At 39.3% G+C, this 23411-nt stretch overlaps 1 protein-coding gene across 2 annotated transcripts in view; it reads right to left on the bottom strand.

The window, feature by feature from the left end:
- RASGRP3 (RAS guanyl releasing protein 3) overlaps positions 1 to 23411 on the bottom strand; it is a 93348-nt gene that overhangs the window by 60950 nt on the left and 8987 nt on the right. The window contains exon 2 of one of the 2 annotated variants that reach the window (XM_006069507.3): positions 8642 to 8678. The exons of the other annotated variant lie outside the window; for it this stretch is intronic. The gene's annotated coding sequence lies outside the window, so the exon portion shown is untranslated. The remainder of the gene's footprint in view (positions 1 to 8641; positions 8679 to 23411) is intronic. 2 annotated transcript variants of the gene reach the window in all.

The following is a 23411-nucleotide window of genomic DNA, read 5'->3' as shown; positions in this document are numbered from 1 at the left end:
CTGTGTCCTAAAAACAATCCTTTTTGATCCTTCGCTTCTTTAACTCCTGCCCTAACCCATTCATTCCCTTCGTGACTAAACTTCTGGAGAAATACTTGTATGGTCTTGCATCCCATTTTAAGTCTCAACCTGCTTACAGTCTGGCTTCTTCCATCAATTTCACTGAAATGATATTTTTTTTTTTTTTTTAGGGAAAGCATGCTCAGTTCAGTTCAGTTGCTCAGTCGTGTCTGACTCTTTGCAACCCCATGAATCACAGCACACCAGGCCTCCCTGTCCATCACCAACTCCTGGAGTCCACTCAAACTCATGTCCATTGAGTCAGTGATGCCATCCAGCCATCTCATCCTCTGTCGTCCCCTTCTCCTCCTGCCCCCAATCTCTCCCAGTATCAGAGTCTTTTCCAATGAGTCAACTCTTCGCATGAGGTGGCCAAAGTATTGGAGTTTCAGCTTTAGCATCAGTCCTTCCAATGAACACCCAGAACTGATCTCCTTCAGGATGGACTGGTTGGATCTCCTTTATTTTTTTGGGCTCCAAAATCACTGCAGATGGTGATTTCAGCCATGAAATTAAAAGACGCTTACTCCTTGGAAGGAAAGTTATGACCAACCTAGATAGCATGTTGAAAAGCTGAGATATTACTTTGCCAACAAAGGTCCATCTTGCAAAGGCTATGGTTTTTTTCAGTGGTCATGTATGGATGTAAGAGTTGGACTGAGAAGAAAGCTGAGCACCGAAGAATTGATGCTTTTGAACTGTGGTGTTGGAGAAGACTCTTGAGAGTCCCTTGGAAAGCAGGCTAGATTTATTCAAAAACTATAAAAGCTTATAATATAAATCAAACAAAATTAGTTGTTAAAAGTGACTAGTATGTATCAAAATTCTGACCAAATCAAGACAATCCAAAGCACAGAAAGATTATATAGCCCAAGAAAAAAAAAGCTATAAACAGGAATGTCAATAGAGAAACTATATAAATATACAAATCTACAGTTTTAATGTAACAACAACAAATCGTTAGGTACATGTGTCAGCTATCTTTCTCCAACATTAAAATAGCATATGTTTCACTTTTAGTAAAAACATACATAACACATAAAATCTTCCCCCAAGTCACCAAAGACCAAAGTTATTGGCTTCACTTGTATTTTACTCAACTTCTCAGCTTTACTTGACTCAACTCACCAAACACTCCTTAAAATTTTCTCTTGTGACTTCTGTAAAATTTACTCCTGCCTCCTTCAGCCTCCTATGTGGACTTTTCTTCTACTTGCCCCTTAAATGTGAAAATCCCCTCTTTCTTCCTGTTTTCTTGCTCTTGCATGTGTCTTCATTGATTACCAGTTTCCTGATTAGTTGCATTGCCTTCAAAAGCCCATCTCTACCTTCAATCTATTTATTTTTTTTACACTAAAATCTTCTCAGGGGCCATGGCGGTGGCTTTGGTACCTTTATATTACCAGAGCCTGTGACTGGGCTTGAATTTTTCTCTTGCATTTTCCACTGCTGTTTCATTTCTTACTCTGTGTTATAGTTAGGTCTTCATGTGTCTGTGCTGCATTCAAACTTCAACTACCTTAGAGAAAGTGTGTAACTTACTCATTTTATATCCTGCAGTGCCCAGTACAATGTCTGATTTATAGGAGATATGTGGCTGTAACCACGCTGAATAAATCAATGAATGATTGAAGAGAAGGGTCATCTATCTGCCTATTCCTTTAAGAAAAGATAATTTTTCAAGTTTGCAAAAATGAATTTTATATTAGTTCATCAAACCATCCTAAGCAATTCCCTCCCAAAAGAAATTATTTTCTCCACATTCTTTGACAACACAGTAGTAAAACTATAAAACAATTACAAAAGCCAGAAAAGAGCCAAGCTCTTGGAAAGATTTATAATTTGTCTTAAAAAAAATCATTGATTGGAAAAGAAGAAAAAAACAATTATAGCGTGCTTAGAAATTTCAGTAATGAGAACACCACATATCAAACAGTATGCACAAAGCAAAAGAGTTAATCAGAGACAAGTTGACTTAAGAAGAAGTTAAAAAACAATAGATCAATAATCATGGGAAAATGCAAAAGGTATTAAGAAATTGTTCCAAGAAAACTTTTTGGTCCAAATTACTCATACAATCAAGTTCTTTTGTGGCTTGAAGCCATAGATAATTCCCAGGCTTTACAAAATGTTCAAGTGGACAAAAATAACAGAAAGCTAACATAATAATACCCTTGATTTAAAAACAAACAAACAAACTGATAGAACATAATAAAGGAAATCACAGACTAAGTTCCTGTATAAACATAGTTAACCCCTGAGATGAAAAAAAGTCTCAAAATTAAGGAATGCATTAGCATAGTAACATAAATAAGTCAACAGAAAAAAATTTTGATTTAGCACAATAGATAATCTTAACAAGTCTTTTGATAAAACTAAATATCAATTTTTTTTAATTAATAGAATAGGAGAATTTTTCTTAGCACAATAAAGATTGTGTATCCCAAACCAAACACAGGCATCATACCTCAAGGTGTAATACTAGAAGTATAAACATTAAAACCAGAAACAAACAAGAAAAGAATGCCTATTATCACTACCATCATTTATTTTAGCATAGTATTCTGGACCAGGTAAGAAAAAGAAACTAAAAAAAGAATTATGAAAGAGCAGGAGACAAAATTATCTAACCTGTACATGTTATAATCATTTACTCAAGAGAATCAGCTTTTTAAAAAGTTTTTAAATAATTGGAAATGTCAGTGAGGTGAACAGTTAAAAAACAAATTCACAAAATAAAAGAATTTTCCATAAAACAGCCAAAAACTGTTGGGAAACATAATGGAGAAAAAAAAGCTTAATAGTAGCAACAAAGTATCTAGAAATGACAAAAAAAAGTGAATAACTTATATTTTAAAATTTATAAAACTATATTGAGAAAATATTTCAATAAATAATGTTATATGATTTTCTTGGAACAGAAGATTCAACATTGTCAAATGTCAACTTTTCCCTATTTAATTTATAAATATAATTAATTCTTGGTTAAAATCTCAAAGAGATTTTTCAAACAGCTTAAAAAAGAACTCCTGAAGTTTATTTGAAAGAATGAAATACAGAATGGTAAAGAAATTTTTAGAAAACAACAAAGGGGTGTGTCCTGGATATTAAATAGGCTAACAAGAAAAAATCAGGAATTTAACAGTTTGATACTGATGCCAAAGGAGGCAAAGCAATGGAACAGAGCAGAAAGCCCGGAACTATAAATACACGTACTATAATAAAATGTTTATCTGTTAAATATGGTGTTTAAACCCAGTGGGGAAAAATTATTCTGGTTGAATTAACTGGTTGAATAGTTAATTATTAGGAAAAATAAAGATGTAATTATTACCTCACATCATACACAAAGTAAATGCCTAGTGGACCAAAGAGTGAAATATGAGAATAAAACCACACACTTGGAGAAAATTATGTAATTGTTTTTATAATCTTAAAAATCATTTAAATCATGGTTAAATATGTCTATTGAGAAAATTATTCTATAATCAGAAAAGCAGAAATCATAAAGAAAAAATTTTTACTATTTAAATGAATAAAATGTAAAATTTGTATATGTCAGAAATAACCCCACCATAACCAAAATTAAATCAGAAATGACAAAAAATGAGATTAAAAAATGAAACCTGTATGTTAAAGGGTTAAGAGCCTTAACATATGAATAACAGTTATAGTTAACAACAAGGCAAAGGATATTATAAATGGTCCACAAGGGAAGAAATATAAATGACCAATACACATCTGAAAAATATTGTTTCCTAAAAATGCATATAAGCTAAACAATAATAGGATACCATTTATTTTCTAAAAACTTGACAAAGATGGATTATTGATACTTTCCAATGTTGGCAGGAGGTTTGGAAAATGGCACCTTCATTCTCTACTGGCAAGAATATAAATTGCTACAACATTTGAGGAAGATAATTTTGTGATATGTAGCAAAAGCTTTTTAAAATATGTATACTTTATAATTCTTCAGTTTGTGTTTAGAGATATAGCCCCAAAATATAGATATTCATATATAAGGGCGTTTTTCACAACATTGTTTCTACTAGTGAAAAATCTGAAACAATCTATGTGCCAAAAGTAGTAAAATAAATTATAACACATTCATAAGATGTAGCACTATGGAGTCATTATAAAATAACGTTGAAATATGTTAATGTGGAAAACTATTTGGTATAGAGTAAGTGAAAAACACAAATTACAAAACAATTTATTCAGTGTGATTTCATTTTTCTAAGAAAATATGTGAGCATGTAGAAAACTGAAACTTTGGACACCAAATTTTTAACAGCAGTTCTCTTTGGGAGTTCAGGTCACATCCAGTTTCCCCCCCTTCTTTATGTTTATCAGCTCTTTTCTAGTGTTTTCATGATAAATATGTAGCAGTTGTTCATTTTCAAATGAGATCTTTTCTATATAAGAAAAAGTATACTAGTCATATTTTAATTTAGAAGTATTTTAATCATCCACATGAAGAAGAGAAAGCCTTTGATGAGAAACATGATTAAGAAGAAAAGACCCAGAGCAGGAAAGCCTCACCATCCGTTAACAAAGCCAGCCACTTCCTCCCAACTAAGTCTTGATTCTCTAAACTGGTGCTCCTGGATGTAATAACTGACAGCAAGTCACTGGAAGTGGTAGAACTACCTACCAGGTTCAAAGGATGAAGGAAGAGGAGGGAAACATGGCCTGGCTTGAGCACCTTGGATTCAGTTTCTCAGAGACATCCTGATGGGCCTTTGTGCCTATTAGAGGCATTCCCACAAGCAGAAATTCCCAAATGGTATCCATCCCATGCACACATGCTCAGGGAGCATGAACCACCATGGCTGCCCCTTACTCCCCTCAGCCCTGCCAGCTCCCCCGCATCTATCTGCTTGGTGCCAGGCTCCATACAAGCTGCTCCAAGCTGGTGACACACCACCTGCTGGTCAACTTGAGGTACGACTGCTATGCTGCATCCTCTGCTGCTAAGTCGCTTCAGTCATGTCAGACTCTGTGCAACCCCATAGAAGGCAGCCCACCAGGGATCCCGTCCCTGGGATTCTCCAGGCAAGAACACTGGAGTGGGTTGCCATTTCCTTCCCCAATGCATGAAAGTGAAAAGTGATAGTGAAGTCGCTCAGTTGTGTTCAACCCTCAGCGACCCCATAGACTGAAGCCTTCCAGGCTCCTCCATCCATGGGATTTTCCAGGCAAGAGTACTGGAGTGGGTTGCCACTGCCTTCTCCGATGCTGCATCCTCACCCCCACCTTATTTTCAGGGAGCCTCATAGGCAATGTTACTCTTGTATTTCTTGGGTTCAGTAAATTCTACCTGGTCATTGCTTTCTCAGATACATATACTTTGGGAGCCTTCTCTCCTTTTTTTCCTTCCACCATTTGTCTAAGAATCTTAGACAAATGGGGATCTTCCTTCACCTTCCTGTTCTTCCCTTTTTTTTCCCTTTTTTTCACCATGTGTGAGCCAAAATAAATACATAATCACGATCAGTTGTAAGAAGCACGCAAGCTACGTGCCAGTTACAGAAAGAAATTGTGAAGAATCAGAGTAGAGTTTTTAACCGCCAAAGCCCTTGAACTAAGTAAACCATTGTCAATAAATGAGAAAATAGAATGTCTTGTGTTCGATGTACATTGCATTTAGGGATTCATCAAAGTATGTGACAAAAATCTCTACCTTCAAGGTTTATAACACCTCCAGGAGAAAAGTGGAACATGTAGAAAGCCATACGTAAGGAATAACAACAAATATTTATCACAACAATCAGCATCTATTAATATGATGTACTATATTAATATATTGTTAACAGTTTATAACCAATTATCACCTGCTTAAAATGCTCCTTTAATTCTCACAGCAATGCTCTATGGAGATACTATTATCCCCAGAAGACCTTTAATAAGATTAACTAGCCTCCCCACAGCTAGGAAGCAGCAAAGACAGACATTTTGAATGCAACCGTCTAACTCCAAACCCTGCGCATTTACCCCACAAAATGATTTGGCAGTCAGAGAACTTTTCAGAGACTTGCTTGTTCTTTTCTAGCTCACCCTGCTTATCCTCGAGCATAATAGCCAAGTAAACTGCATGGCACTTTAAGATCTAATCTTAGGCATCACAATAGTAGCCTGCTACTCTTGTCCATTGGCAACGTGTGCTATTTCAGCCAGCGATAGTGGTTCGTGGTCGTGAGGTGGTCTGGTAGACTGAGTGGCGTTTATAACATTGCTTCTAGGACTTCCCAGTGGCTAAGATTCCACGCTGCCAGCACAGGGGGCCCAAGTTCAACCCCTGGTCGGGGAACTAGATCCCACGTGTTGCAGTAAAGACCCAGAGTGCCACAGCTAAGACCTGGCACAGACAAATAAGTAAAAGAAATATTTTTAAAAACCATTGTTTCTGTGCATAATACTTCTCTGGGTTAAAAATATCTTGAGTTCCCAATAACTGATTTACAAGTGAGCCTTTGGAACCCAGCCATTCATAAACTGGAGACAGGCTGTAGAAAAATGAAGAGGAGAATGAATAAGGACAGTCTCTAGCAGAGGAGGCCTCAGCAGAAGGTGCCCTCAAACCTCATCCTCTGTGCCCCCCTTTTACACACCATCCCAGGAGGAACTCCCAAATTTCTGTACAAATCAATCCAGATTAAAAATAGCCTTCCCCTTTCAATATCTCTTTTTCCTGCCAATCTCATCTCTCTTTTCCCTCTTTTTTATAAAATTTCATTTACTTTTTAAAAACACATTACATATTAGTAGAGTTACATTTACTCAATCTAATTTGTTTAAATTCATCTTAATGGCAACATTTTCCCCTCCATCTAAGCTTCTCAGATCTCTTAGTGTAGCTTCTTAGACCATGCTAGCTAAAGCTATATTCAGTTTAAAAAAAAAAACAAAACAGGAAGGAAAATTAGGTATTCGTGGCACAAAACACCTTACTTAGCATAACTGCTTGTACAATAACTTCCCCCACTAAGAGTCTTCTTTCAAAACCCTGACTTGACAGCAAATTTTATCAATCTTTGAAGATCTCATCACTATATACCACAGATTAATGATAATATTAACTTTTAAATCTTCTAAAATGCCACTGCGGTTTCCAGAATTCTTTTAGTTCTTGAAAAAAAGTTGCTCAGAGTAAAAAATAAGTAAATAAATAAATATAAATAGATAAAATCCCCAAGGCTGTCTCTATGCATTTGCCTGAGACTCATTTGGTATGTAGAAAATAATAGAAGGGCAGTTTTCACATTTATGGTTTCCTTCCTATCTGTATCCGCATCATTGTTATATCAAAGTATAAAACACAGAGCTGATTCAGGGATAAATGAGGCAAATAAAATATTCAAATTTATTTTTTTTTCTTGTTATGTGATAGTCAAATGCACGAAGTGGGGCACAATTTGATCTTCCTAGGAATCACAGGAAAAGCATAGTTAGAAACTCCAAATCCTCTTATTCTTATATGCAAACTCTAGGACCCCTCGGACCCACTTCTGCCTATTCTCTCATTGTTGTTTTGCTCTTGCTGGACTCCTATAAGTCTGCTAAGCTGTCCTGGGTTCACATCACAGCCCACTGGCCTGGTCTGGAATATGATGGTCAGTGAACACTTTCGGAATGAATGAAAGAATTTATTTTTACACCATGGTTATACTATACATTAACCATACCATTTTGATACCAAATCCATTTGCTCAAAATTATACATAATTCTAACCAGTGTCAATGTTTTACTCAAATCACTTCTGCTCTTTACTTTACCATATTACCCAAATCCAGCTGGCTGACTACAAGTCCTATTTTCCAGTCTTTAGTGCCAAACTACTTGCTCAAGCTTTAATCCAACCATCACCACCTGAGGGTTCTAAATCTGTGAGGCCTGAGCTTCTAACCTCATTTCCATTTATCATACATGTGATCAAATATCACCATGGTTTACTTGCACTATCTTTGCTGAAACTTTCAACTGCATCTCAGGCTTACTTACACCCTTTGTGTGTAGAATGCCTTTGGATAAGATATTCCTTTCTGTGACTTCCTGGAAAAACAAAAAGGCAACCACAAGAGTGGGAACTTGCTGCGGAATGAGGATCTAACATTCTTGCTATAGGATTTTCTTATTTGCAGATCACAGGGGGTCAACTAAGAAAGCCCTTTTAGAAGCACATTAAAAAGAGGTAGGAATGGTTCCAGTTTTCCTTCATATTTTAATTAAATAAGGAGTGTTTGTTCTCAGGGCTTTTCTTGGTGATTGCCATTCTTATTAGTGAAAGGCAATAGATCCATTTATGTTGTGGTAAACTCTCAAACTGAGAGGTAAGTACAGGGGAAGGGTCAGAGCTGAGAGGCGGGTGCTGTTTCCTTAATAGAACCATAGGAAGTAAGAAAGTCAGCCAAAGCATCTTGGCTTGTGGAAATAAACACGTGGTGGTGAGCAATCAATGCAGGAGAGCATAGGTTAAAATAGCTGAAAACAGCAACCTAAGTGGTGAGGCTTCAGTAGGTGTTTGAATGCTTATAAACCCTTTTTAAAAATATATATTCTAATGGTCAGGAAAATTACCTTATCACTTGGAAGAATGGTCTTGTATCCTTTTACACTGTAAGAGAAACAGATGCCTGTGTGAATTTTTTAACTTACAAAATACTTAAACTTAAAAAGCAATAATGCTCATCATAGGTAAATACAGAGATATATATAAGGGAAATACTACCAAAAAAAATAAATAAAATATGTTACTGTAGAACTCCTCTCTCTCACTGACATGACACACAGCGATGAGAAATGCATCTCATGCATACATACACACATAGGGCTCTATTTTTCCATTAAAAAATAATCTAATTTGATTTTCCCTCGTCACAGTGTATCATGGTTACATATACTGGCTTCACTATCAGTAACACCGATTTGTTTTCTTAATAGTTTTGTACTCCTTCATACTGTAGTTATCTAGTTTATTCACCTTATTGCTGAACACTAAAGATGCTCCTAGTGTTTGTCTCTATAAACAGTGCTGCACTTAACATTCTAGCCCATATGTCTTAGTTTCTGGTGCTTTTATTTCCGAAGTGTAGATCTCCAAAACTGGAATCGTTGGGATTTCAAAGTGTTTCATTTTACTCTGAACTCTCATTTATTTCCCCAAGACTAAACTAAAGCAACGCAAGGGTCAAGGCCTTTAAAAGACTGATAAATGTAAACTTAGAGGATCAAGATTATTCATTTGCAGAATCCTGCCCTACCAGGCATATTAACTAAATCATTTGTGTTGAATATTTTGCTTGGTTTTCATGTAGAATAATAACATTTTTTAAAAACCAAAGCATATTAAGCCAAATCACTAAAATTGGCCAAAGTTAAGAGTTTACAATCTATTTCTCTCGCTTCCCTGGATAGCTTAGCTGGTAAAGAATCTTCCTGCAATGCAGTTGAGTCCAGTTCAGTCATTCAGTCTTGTTCAACTCTTTGAGACCCCATAGACTGCAGCACGCCACGCTTCCCTGTCCATCACCAACTCTAGGAGCTCACTCAAACTCATGTCCATTGTGTAGGTGATGCCATCCAACCATCTCATCCTCTGTCATCCCCTTCTCCTCCTGCCTTCAATCTTTCCCATCATCAGGGTCTTTTCCAATGAGTCAGTTCTTTGCATCAGGTGGTCAAAGTATTGGAGTGCAATGCAGAAGACCCCAGTTTGATCCCTTGGTTGGAAGGATCCCTTGGAGAAGGAAAAGGTTACCCATTCCTGTATTCTTGGGCTTCCCTGGTGGCTCAGTTGGTAAAGAATCTGCCTACAATGTGGGAGACCTGGGTTCAATCCCTGGGTTGGGAAGATCCCCTACAGAAGGGAACAGCTACCCACTCCAGTGTTCTTGCCTGGAGAATTCCACGGACAGAGGAGCCTGGCAGGCTACCAGTCCAAGGGGTAACAGAGTCAGACATGACTGAATGACTTTCACTTCATTTCAACCCTTATTATCTGCATACACCAAAAATTCCATGAACTCTAGAGCCCATTTAAGTTGCAGAATCTCTTGCTGATTGATTTTTTTTTTAATGTATGAGCAAAAATGAACTGATATGTTAGGAAGAACAAAAATGTTAATGTTGGACTAGAAATTAGTGCTGGGTGGAAAAGGGTCAGGAGCGCTCTCACTTACTTCTATCTTATTTTCTGGACTGTGGCCTTAGTAACTGAAGAGCCAGCTCTTCCACATGCCATCTCAGTGAGGGAGGGATGGGGCCCACAATCTAAATAGAACAGTAGGAGCACCCCAGGTCTACAACTACACTTTCTGGCATTAGATGTTTATCACAAACCACCTCTTCTAAATTATATAGTTTCACCATGTCATTTGGTTTGGGATTTTGGAGTGAAAGTTTGGACTATGTTAGTCTGTATTTTAACAGCATATATATTCCACATGACCATTAACTAATATGGCTATACCAGCCAACACAATTTAAGATACCAGCAATTGAGCATAGAGTTCCTTGCCCAAAGGAAAGAAAAAAAAAAAAAGTTCTATTCAACATGAATTAAAGGAAAATTGTTCACATTACCAAAGCATTCTTTGTTTTAGAAAGCCACTCATTGCAGGATTACAAGAAATGTGTGTGCCCTGGTTCATTAAAAATGGCATTCGACCAACCAAAATTTAACTCATATTATTCAAGAACACATTTGTTAAGTAAAATAAACATGAGTCCAATTTTGGACCCAACTTACTGGCCTAGATGGTCTGTGTCCTTTCCTTCAGAACAAAAAAGGAGGCAAGCAATTCCTAGCTGCCTGTGAAAGACAGGTTATTTCACAACCCCTCCAGGGGTGCTTAAAAGTAACCTGCTAAAAATAGCCCCGCAACTCTGACATTAGTGTCCTCGGCAGAGGGGCCAAGTGAAACTCTAAGTTGCCTGAAATACGTCCCCTACAATCTAATTCCATAGGACTACTATTAGCTGAAAATCCCCAGTTTTCCTCCTGAAAATTCCAACATTAATACGTTTTTTTTCTTTTTTAGCCATTTTCCAAACTAGGAGGAGAGGCAGTACAGTGAGTGGTGAGGATTTTGGCATGTTGTAGAATTGGAAAATCAGGATTCTCATTCCCTAATCAGTCACTCACTAGCTGAATAAGTCACTTAACCCTTCAAGTACAGGCATCCCCTGATTTATGATGGCTTGACTTGCAAATTTTTGACTTTATGGTGTTGTGAAAGCTATACACATTCAGTAGGAATCATACTTTGAATTCTGAGTTTTGACCTTATGGCAGAAAGCAAAGAGGAACTAAACAGCCTCTTGATGAAGGTGAAAAAGGAGAGTGAAAAAGCTGGCTTAAAACTCAACAGTTAGAAAACTAAGATCATGGCATCCGGTTCCATCACTTCTTGGCAAGTACATGGGGAAAAAGTGGAAACAGTGTCAGATTTCATTTTCTTGAGCTCCAAAATTACTGCAGATGGTGACTGCAGCCATGAAATTAAAAGATGCTTGCTCCTTGGAAGAAAAGCTATGACCAACTTAGACAGCATATTAAAAAGCAGAGACATTACTTTGCTGACAAAGATCCACATAGTCAAAGCTATGGTTTTTCCAGTAGTCATGTATGGATGTGAGAGTTGGACCATAAAGAAAGCTGAGTGCTGAAGTATTAATGATTTTGAACTGTGGTACTGGAGAAGACTCTTGAGAATTCCTTGGACTGCAAGGAGATAAAACCACTCAATCCTAAAGGAAAGCAACCCTGAATATACATTGGAAGGACTGATGCTGAAGCTGAAGCTCCAATCCTTTGGCCACCTGATGCAAAGAGCCAACTCATTGGAAAAGACTCTGATTCTGGGAAAGATTGAGGGCAGGAGAAGAGGGTGACAAAGGTTGAGATAGTTGGATGGCATCATCGACTTGATGAACATGAGTTTGAGCCAACTCTGGGAGATAATGAAGGGCAGGGAAGCCTGGTGTGCTGCAGTCCATGGGGTCGCAAAGAGTTGGATATGACTTACAACTGAACAACAATAGGCTAGCAGTATGCACTCTGATACTCTCTAGGTGATGCTGAGCTGCTGTGGCGAGCTGCAACTCCCAGTCAGCTGAGTGATCACAAGAGGAAATAATCCACATACTTAACACTATTCTGAACTTCTACAACCATTCATTTTTCACTTTCCGTACACTATTCAATCAACTACATGAAACACTCAACACTTGGGTATAAAATAGGCTTTGTGTTAAATGATTTTGCCTGACTATAGGTTAATGTAAGTGGTCTCAGCATGTTTAAGTTAGGCTAGGCTAAACTATGATGTTCAGTAGGTGCAGTGTATTAATTCCATTTTCCATTTGTGATCATCTCAGTTTATATTGGGCTAATTGGGACATAACCCCATTGTAAGCAGAGGAAGACCTGTGTAAGATTCCTCAATAGTAAAAAGGAAATGATAATACCCAACTCAAACAGTGCCTATGTGGGTTGGAAATAATGCATTGCACTTCAGAGTTTTATCCTGTAAAAATATTCAATAAATGCACAAGGATAGACATATTGTGTTAGTCACTCTGTCATGTCCGACTCTTTGCAACCCCATGGACTATAGCCTGCCAGTCTTCTCTGTCCATAAAATTCTCCAGGCAAGAATACTGGAGTGGATTGCCATTCCCTCCTCCAGAGGAACTTCCCAACCCAGGGAATCAAACCCTGGTCTCCTGCCTCACAGGCAGATTCTTTACTGTTTGAGCTACAGGGAAGTCTCCTGTTGTCTCTAGACATAAGACAAGTTCAATACAACACCTATAATAACAATAATAAAAGGGAAACAACCAAAAACAAGGGGTTGTTGCTGTTTAGTCACTCAGTCGGGTCTGACTCTTTGTGACCCCATGGACAGTAGCACACCAGGCTTTCCTATCCTTCACCATCTCCTGGAGCTTGCTCAAACTCATGTCCATTGAGTGGGTGATGATAGATCAAAATAATCACAATACATTAATTCAATGCTGAATAAATCATGCAGCCATGAGAAGAATGGATGGGAAGATGCCTTCGATCTAATAAATGACAAAAGCAAGCTGCATAAAAACAGCATGCATAAATTATTGTTTTAAGCCAAAAAAATCTCCATAATGTATTTATGTTTTCAACTGCATAGAAAATATCTACAGTAACAACCAGCAATAAACATGTAACTACTCTGAAGAAAAAAAGAAAATTACAAGCTTTCCTCTTTTATACTATTCATTTGATATTGAGTACATTCACTTATACTAAACCTGAATTTTTTTTATAATTAAACAGAAATGGCAATAAAGAAATGATATAGTGGAACTATATGTAACTTTGTTCCATATATTCCAAGTCTTCTGTTAATGTGCTATAATATTTCATAATTTTAAAAAGTTTTTTTAATGAAAAAGAAGGAAAAATAATGAGAAATAATTAACGTAAAGAATTAAGCAGAATGCCTAGTGGGCTTAGATGAATAGTGATTATCTTAGTTCCCTCTGCTCAGAAGTGACAGAACTCCTTAAGTAAAACAAGTGTACATGCAACCAGGTGTGTTCGTGTGTAAACTCGATCAGTGTTTTATTTTCAAGTGGATGACTACTATCTTTATTATGGTGATACATATCATGGATATATACACGTCAAGACATCAAATTGTATATTTTTATTATGTGCCATTTATTATATATCCATTATACCTCAACAAAATCGGTTTTTTATATTGGGCTAAAATTTTCAACTGTAATAACATGAGAGATGTGAGCATGAGAGCATAATTACAGGCTTCTAAGATTTTTATGACATTCAGAAGATATCCTAATGTTATTCAGAAGATGTTATGATGTTAATATGAAGATATTAACATCAGGCTTTGCTCAATCAAATATGTTTTAAAATTTTCAGTATAACTACTAAAATAAAAGAAATAGACAACATAACACTCAAAACACTAGAGGGGAGAAACTGGAATACAGAAAACTTGAAAAATCCAAAAGAAAGCAGGAAAGGAAAAGAAGGGTAAACAGAAAATAAAAAATACCTAAAGAACCACAGTGTTAATTGTCTGAATTCACCATGAAAATGCAAAGACTATCATTAAATAACAAACAAAAGATGGACCCATTTTTAATCCATTCAGTTCCCCAGGTGTCAGATATGTGTGTGTAACCAGTGTATGTGTGTTTCAGTTCAGTTCAGTTCAGTTGAGTTACTCAGTCATTTGTGTCCAACTCTTTGCGACCCCACGGACTGCAGCACGCCAGGCCTCGCTGTCCATCACCAACTCCAGGAGCTTGCTCAAACTCACGTCCATCGAGTCGGTGATGTGATCCAACCATCTCATCCTCTGTTGTCCCCTTCTCCGCCTGCCTTCAATCTTTCCCAGCATCAGGGTCTTTTCCAGTGAGTCAATTCTTCGCATCAGGTGGCCAAAGTATTGGAGTTTCAGCTTCAGCATCAGTCCTCCCAATGAATATTCAGGACTGAGTTTACACACACAGATAAGAGGATCAGACAATGCTCCCCAACTCAACTTCTTTGAACTATTTTTCTGAAGCCTTAAAAGTGATTGAATGAAAGTTCTTTATACTAAAAATAACAAAGGGAACTGAAAAAACTAGATCAGGAGGAAAGAGCATGAGTCAAGTGGAAGGGAGACAAGAACTAGCAAAGAGAAATACACTTCCTTGCTCTTACCTCATCAAAATGGTAAATGAAATGCATGTGAGGTTGTTACCCAGCTGGTCTGCAGCAAAAGTGCCACCCTCCCTACTTAAAGCAAGGTGCTCAGTGCAGGGTGGGGCTCACATCTGGGACCTCCACTCCTTTTCTCCTTAGGAAGCCTGAAGGTAAAGAAGTGGCCTTCCTCGTGTGGTGGAGCTGGAACTGTGCAGAGGACTGTGAATCAAACTTAATCAGGCCAGAAGGGACAGCTCATCTACCCTTTCATGGAATCTTTGAAACTGGGTTTTAATCAGTTTTAACTGTTATCTGGAAAACAGATGGAAAATTCTCCCCAGAAGTTAATTCTTTAGTCTTGTTCCAAAAGGAGGCCATGTGGCTCCTTCAAGCTGTGTGCATTTGGCTGTACTCTCCCAGCCTCTGTTGATTTTACACTTGTTGGGGTTGATGTGCAGGGGAATTGTGGGTCAGACGATAGGAGACTATGGACAGTCTTGCAGTTTATTGCTGGTACACAGCATCTCCAAATGTCCTTCCCTGCTCAGTCATCTAGGAGTTTGTGATGTTGGGCTGATCGCTGTGATGCTAAAAAATAAATTGTTCAAGACTAAGAATCAAAAGACAGGATTTCTCACACCAGCTCTGCCTTCATCTAGTTAAGGTATAGTGAGTGAGTCCACCACATTTACCATGATGAGTCCCCCTTAATTATCAAGAAAGTGGGAATAGCAATATCTGTCTCTCAGATTTTTCTTGGAAGCAAAGAAAACAAAGGAAATAAATATAGAGAAAAAGTACTTTGAAAACCCATAATGTATTGTAGAAACGTAAAGTGTACTCATTTCTCACTACTTAAAAATTTTAAGCTGTGGTCCTTTCCTTACATGACATCACCTCCTACAGAGGAGGCTGAGAAGTTTTAGTTGTCATCTAGGAGAAGGCAATGGCACCCCACTCCAGTACTGTTGCCTGGAAAATCCCATGGACGGAGGAGCCTTGTAGGCTGCAGTCCATAGGGTCGCTAAGAGTCGGACACGACTGAGCGACTTCACTTTCACTTTCCACTTTCATGCCTTAGAGAAGGAAATGGCAACCCACTCCAGTACTGTTGCCTGGAGAATCCCATGGATGGAGAAGCCTGGTGGGCTGCAGTCCATGGGGTCGCACAGAGTCGGACACGACTGAAGCGACTTAGCAGCAGCAGCAGCAGGACACTGTCTGTCTAATATGCCCATTCTCTGTCACCCTCTTCAACAACAAGCCCACCTGGCCCTCTGACCTTTGGAACTTCCTTGATCCTTGAGCAAGGTTCACTGGTCCAGGGATGGGCGTGTGATCCTAACTGGGCCAGTCATAGCACCTCTCTCACTTTGGCCAAATTGGAGTGTTTCAGGGGTAAGCACCTGATTCAGGCAGATGATTCCCTAACCTAATAGGTCCCTTCCCCATATTTTTCAGACATGGAACCAGAACATTCTTTTTCTTTGGCCAAGTCTTAAGATATAAAACCCAGAACCTATTAGCAATCATATTTTCTGCTTTGCCTACTGTGTTCGGGAGTCAAGTGGGAGAAGAGGGTGGGCTTCAACTTTTAAATAATTCTCTGGTTGTAACTAGAATGTGTCTACCTGCAGCTGGACCTCATCCCAAGACCAGGGTCCCGCAATCTAAACACCTATGTTTTATCCTCTTGAGAGAGTAAACCTCCAGTATCATGGCACTGTGTAAAGCAGGGGAGAGGACCTGGGAATCTAACTGTTTTCTAGAAAGATTTTCAACCAGTCTCCCTCCCTTTAGTCTCACCTTCACCTACAGTTTTAACAGTACTTGGTGCCACTAATTCTCAAGTCTTTGAAGAGTTCTCCAGTACAAATTCCTTGGAGAAGGAAATGGCAACCCACTCCAGTATTGTTGCCTGGGAAATCCCATGGACAGAGGAGCCTGGTGGCTTACAGTCCACAGGGTTGCAAGAGTTGAACATAACTTAGCAACTAAAACCGCCACCACAACCAGGGCAAACTGGGTTGATTTTCTGGTTTCCACTATTGAATTAGTCACCATCTACTTTCCAGCTTCCAAAATACTGTCATAGTGTATTTCTGACTTTAAGAAACCCAAATCCTTTGATCTTGTCTTAATAGGCTCTCAGAAGGAAGCAGAGGTAAGTAAAAGTATATGCTAAACCCATCTTTACCTGAAAGCTCAAGGTCTTTTCAATGTACTTATCACTCTTTATAATATTCTTAACCCTCTTTGATGTCTCTCTGGCTCTGGGGCCCCTGTACTGCTATGCTTACCCCAGGCTCTCTACTTTGGCCACATCTTCCCAGTCATGTGCCCCATATTTCAAAACTACTCCTCTTTCCATATCTATTTTCCTTTGCTTAGTTACAGGATTATATCAGAGAAAGAAAAGCATAGATAACCCAACTTTATACCAAGGCATCAGGGATGAGCTTTTCTTCACTGGAATAGTTATGGTTTTGAAAAAATAACTTGCATTGATTTGGATGTGTGTGATTCCAAAACTCGTGTATCTTCACCATAAAATTTTTTTAAAGTAAAGCTCCCTCCCAAAATAAGATCAATTCTAACCATTCTTAAAACTTTTATTTCAGTGTGTATTTGCAGTCACCTGCCGATGGTCCCCAGTGATCCTCACGTGCCACCTGTAGTCCTTGTTGACACTGTCTCAGGGCTGGCCCTGCATAACTACTAGAATACAAGAGCCATAGTGCAGTGTAGTCCCCAAGGCAAGGTCATAAAAAGCATTTCGGCTTTCATCTTAGTCAAGGATTTCTCACTCAGAAGTCAGATGCCAAGTCATGAAGATATTCAAGCAGTCCACAGAGAAATCCCACAGGAGAGGACCTGGGGGACCCAGCCAACAGTAAATACCAACTTTTCAGCCATGGGGATGACCAGCCTCAAAAGTAGGTCTTCAAGTTCCCATCTGGTCTTTGGATATCTGGAGCCTCATCTGATGCCTGATTGCATCCCACCCTTAAGGCACTTGGTTAGGGAATGACTTGTTACACAGAGACAGGCAACTAATAAATACCTTTACTGTGTTTTATAAAATTTATAACAGGCAGAGTAATGCTCAAAGTTCTTCAAGCCAAGCTTCAACAGTACATGAACCGTGAACTTCCAGATGTTCAAGCTGAATTTAGAAAATGTAGAGGAACCAGAGATCAAATTGTCAACATCCGCTGGATCATGGAAAAAGCAACAGAGTTCCAGAAAAATATCTACTTCTGCTTCATTGACTATGCCAAAGCCTTTGACTGTGGATCACAACAAACTGTGGAAAGGTCCTCGAGATGGGAATACCAGACCACCTGACCTGCCTCCTGAGAAATCTGTATGCAGGTCAGGAAGCAACAGTTAGAACTGGACATGGAACAACAGACTGGTTCCAAATTGGGAAAGGCTGTATATTGTCACCCTACTTATTTAACTTATATGCAGAGTACATCATGAGAAACGCTGGGCTGGATGAAGCACAAGCTGGAATCAAGATTGCTGGGAGAAGTATCAATAAACTCAGATATGCAGATGACACCACACTTATGGCAGAAAGCGAAGAAGAACTAAAGAGGCTCTTGATGAAAGCGAAAAAGTAGAGTGAAAAAGCTGGCTTAAAACTCAACAGTTAGAAAACTAAGATCATGGCATCCGGTCCCATCACTTCATGGCAAATAGATGGGGAAACAGTGGAAAGAGTGAGACTTTATTTTGGGGGGTTTCAAAGTCACTGCAGATGGTGACTGCAGCCATGAAATTAAAAGATGCTTGCTCCTTGGAAGAAAAGTTATGACCAACCTAGACAGCATATTAAAAAGCAGAGACATTATTTGCCAACAAAAGTCCATCTAGTCAAAGCTATGGTTTTCCCAGTGGTCATGTATGGATGTGAGAGTTGGACCATAAAGAAAGCTGAGCACTGAAGAATTGATGCTTTTGAACTGTGGTGTTGGAGAAGACTCTTGAGAGTCCCTTGGGCTGCAAGGAGATCCAACCAGTCCATCCTAAAGGAAATCAGTCATGAATATTCATTGGAAGGACTGACGCTGAAGCTGAAACTCCAATACTTTGGCCACCTGATGCAAAGAACTGACTCATTTGAAAAGACCCTGAAGCTGGAAAAGATTGAAGGTGGAAGGAGAAGGGGACAACAGAGGATGAGATGATTGGATGGCATCACTGACTCAATAGACATGGGTTTGAGTAAGTTCCGGGAGTTGGTGGACAGGGAAGCCTGGCTTACTGCAGTCCCTGGGGTCATAAAGAGTCAGACACAACTAAGTGCACTGAACTGATAGCTTTTTAGTCTTTAAGTATTTTAAATATTTCTAACATCATTCAATATTCTTAAAGATTCCAATGTCATCAAATATTCCTCTAAAACATGACTTTTCCCATGGCTGCACAATGTTCCGTCTTACCAACAATACAATAGTCTAATATGTCTTTTTTTCTTTTTGAGATTGAAACCATACAAGCTTTATTCAATGACCAGAGAATGGAGAAGCAGGAACCTAGTTCACAAATCAACTTCTTCTATAATATATTACATCTTAAAAGCAGATATTTGGAAAACAATGTCTCAGCCCTAAAGAATGAATCCCTAGAGATGGTAAAATATATATATTTGGTTGGAGAAAAATATATATGTATGAGTGGAAATTCTATTACTATATACTTTGTTAATATTTTTATTCTTTCACCAAACATAAAATTCATATATTGGTGTGTAATCCCTTATAGCAGGTACTCCACAAAAGGTAAAAATGATTGACAGAATTTAGGATCTTAAATCATACCTGGACAGCACTTGACATGTGTCTCAACACCTACCTTAGCACCAAGGGCAGAGCAATCGTGTTATATCTGGTGTATATATAACTGAGGAAATACACCTGCTCTCTATCACATGTAAATTTGTGTCTTAATGAATCTCACATTGCAAATGATAATGTTATGTTAACTCACAACAAATGATACAAGTATTACTTAAGCACTCACTATTATACATAGTATCTGGTTCCCAGAGGGTATTAATAAAAAATAGCTTTATTGAGACATAATTCACATACCATACAACTCATTGACTTCAGTATATTGCATTGTTATTATTTTTAAATAGTGGTAAGACATATGGAACAAAAATTGCTACTCTGACCCTAACCACTTTTAAGTTTACAGTTCAGTAGGATTTGTCACACTCACAATGTCGTGCAACCACCACCATTTATTTCCACAAATATTTTAGCACCCTGATTAGAAACTCTATAACCATTAAGGAATAATTCTCCACTCATTCCTGTCCCCAGCCTCCAACAATCTCTTTCTGTCTCTATGATTGGCCTATTCAAGATTTTTTTTTTTTTCAAGATTTTAACCTAAGTGAAATTATATGATATTTCTCCTTTTGTGCCTGGATTATTTCACTTAGCATATTTTTTTTCAACATACATCCATGTTGTAGTATATACCAGAACTTGATTCCTTCCTATGGCTGAAGAATATTCCATCAAACATTTATACCATTATATGTTTATCCATTCATCTATTGGTGGACTCTTGAGTTGTTTCCACTCTTTGGCTACTGTGAATTGTGCTTCTCGGAACACTGACCTACTCCAGAGGGAGTTTTAGAAAAGGAAAAACAAAACATGGCTCATACCTCAAGGAATTCATAATTAGCTTGAAGAGAGAAGAAATTCCTGGAAAGTTAACTATAAAGTCAAATAATAGCTGAATAAGTGAAAGAAATACCAGTAAATATCATGTGATTAAATATATTAGACAATAGACCGTGTGTTACAGTATTTTGAAAGTGGGCGAGGTCACAGAAGACTGGTAATAGTTTTATCAAAGCGAGCGATTCTGTGCAGCGTCTGGAAACAGACGCTTTGGATTGAGAGAAAGGAGAGGGGTGGCATAACCCTAACTGGCCAGGTCAGCACAGGAAAGTCTACAGAGAGGAAAAACACATGGCAATTTCACGGAAAATTAGGAGACACATTGGTTAGGGCCTGAGAGAGAGAGAGGTCAGAAAAAAGTCAAGAGCCCTGTTACACCTCAGTGCCAGGGGTGTAACAGCTTTGGGGCATACCAGCTCAAGCCCCTTTTTGCTGAAAACTGCCCCCATCCGCAGGATTAGTCTAGTGACCTCCACTCCCAAGGCCATAAATGACTGGAGAAGGGATTGACACCTGAGGCAAGTATAGGCCAGTTGGATCATCAGATTTTTTTACAAGAGAGTCTGGAATTTAGAACTACCAGCGCTTGAACATTCAAAGGACGTTCACACAGATGGACATCCTCTTTCTCCCTGTGCTTGGTGAGACAGGGAAAGCTGGAAAGAGAGAGCGAGCGAGTCAGAGACAGAGAGAGACAGAGGGAGAGAGAAGCAGAACCTTCCAGAAGGACTGGAGGTTTGGAACCGTCAAGCTCTCCTGTCGGGTCCCAGGCCCCTGGTCAGCTGGTTTCTGGGTGGAGGCCCCCGGCAGCCTCAGCTTCATTTCTTGTGCTTCTGTGAGGTATATTTTTTTCTTACAACCAATAGAGCTTATTTTGAATGTATTTCTGTTCATTGTAACTTGGCTAAGATCCCAGGCGGTGTGTTGTCCTCTGCCAAGTGTTCACCTAAGCTACTCCATGGTATTGCTGCCTTGGCATCTATTTTGTTTGGCTAAAGAGGCCTGCAGGGTGCCTTAAATTCACACTAGCCCCCCACGCAAGGGTGTGCCCTAGAAAACAGCCAAAAGAGCCACAGGCAAATGTAACTTCCTGGTAAGTGTGAAAGTCGCTCAGTCGTGTCCGACTCTTTTTGACCCCATGGGCTATATAGTCCATGGAATTCTCCAAGCCAGAATACTGGAGTGGGTAGCCTTTCCCTTCTCCAGGGGATCTTCCCAACCCAAGGATCGAACCCAGGTCTCCTGCATTGCAGGTGGATTCTTTACCAGCTGAGCCACAAGAGAAGCCCAAGAATACTGGAGTGGATTGCCTATCCCTTCTCCAGGGGATCTTCCCAACCCAGGAATCGAACCAGGGTCTCCTGCATTGCAGGTGGATTCTTTACCAACTGAGCTATCAAGGAAGCCCATATGACTTCCCCAATAACCCCTGTGATCAACAGTCTCCCCAACCTCCAAGAGCCTTCCCCCATGTCACTAAGTTAAGACACCCCATGGAACTTACCAAAATCCTGCCTTTGGGGTTTGGACTGAGCTTAGCTCAGGAACCTCAAAGCAGTCCACCCATGGACTCCACCCTAATAAAAGCTTGTGCCCCAGGTCGTGAGCCTGCCCCTTTCCTTGACCCCTCCCTTCAGGCCTGCCATGTACATCTTGACGATAAACCTTTATTTCAGTTTCTCTTATGGTCTTGTGTTTTGCTTACCATCCTACACCTGGGGTTCTACTTAACAAATGTTGATTCAATAAAGTCACAACAACCCCCAAGACAGATTATAGTCGGTCAGTTACGCTGTATCTGTGGGTTCAAAAAAACTTTTTCAGAAGGCTCCAAAAAGCAAAACTTGAATTTGCCACAAACCAACAACTACTTCCCCAGCACACCCACTGTATTAGGTATTACAAGATCTGTAGGTGTTGATTTAAAGTGGAGGATGTTTACATTAAATGCAAACTCTATGCCATCTTACATAAAGGACTTGAGGTACTTCAGAGGGGTCTTGTAACCAATCCCCTGTGGATAGGAGACTCTGAGGAAAGGAAGTCAGCTCAAGAGAGTCCCCCCACCCACTTTTTTTAAAGACTTTTTTTTTTGATGTGGAGCATTTTTAAAGTCTTTATTGAATTAGTTATAATATTGCTCTGTTGCTTATGTTTCCGTTTCTCGGCCCCTAGGTATGTGAGATCTTAGCTCCCCGACCAGGAATCAAGCCTGCACCCCGCGTCAGAAGGCGAAGCCTTAACCGCTGGACTGCCAGGGAAGTCCCCTGGAGTGAGCCCTTGAATAAGGGGAAAGGAGCAAACACAGAAGCAGTGGTGATGGGAAGGGAGGAACGGGGTAATCTCAACTCATCTGTACGTCCCTGAATTCTCTTGCTGGTTTGTGAGCTCAATCAGTGGCCCCACTCGTCCCAGGCTTCTTGACTTCGCCTAAAGGCCAGTTAATCCCTGACCTTGGACCCGCTTCTCATTCACTAGTGATGAGCAAAAGCAATGGCTGTACTACAGAATCCAACAGTTTATGGCGCTCACCAAGATACAAAACCCTGGCTTGCAAAGTACGCTCTACACGCAAAGGTCAGTTGCACAGGCCTCCACCCCTCCTTTTCCCCTTCTGGAAGCTGCAGAGGAAAATTCACAGAATGATCCAAATCCTGGTTCCCCTGTGCCCTGCCTTCCCCCACCCCCCCAACCCCCCGCAAGCAGAACCGAGCCAGTTTGGCGAACGCTCTTTCTCATGTGGCCCAGTGTTCTCTTTCACCACAACCTTTCTCTCACCTTCGTCTTTTCTACCTCTCTGCCAAATGTGACTTAGGAAAATCACGCCCTATATGGGAATCGAAAAAGCTCCTAATTGTGGCTACACCCTGAAGAGAGATACTTGGTCCTAAGGATGGGAAAAAAAAAAAAAAAACAGGCAAATCCAAAGTTAAGA

The sequence above is a fragment of the Bubalus bubalis genome, chromosome 12 (genome assembly GCF_019923935.1).
Source record: "Bubalus bubalis isolate 160015118507 breed Murrah chromosome 12, NDDB_SH_1, whole genome shotgun sequence".
Lineage (NCBI taxonomy): Eukaryota > Metazoa > Chordata > Mammalia > Artiodactyla > Bovidae > Bubalus > Bubalus bubalis.
This window is presented reverse-complemented; position numbering and strand designations above follow the sequence as displayed.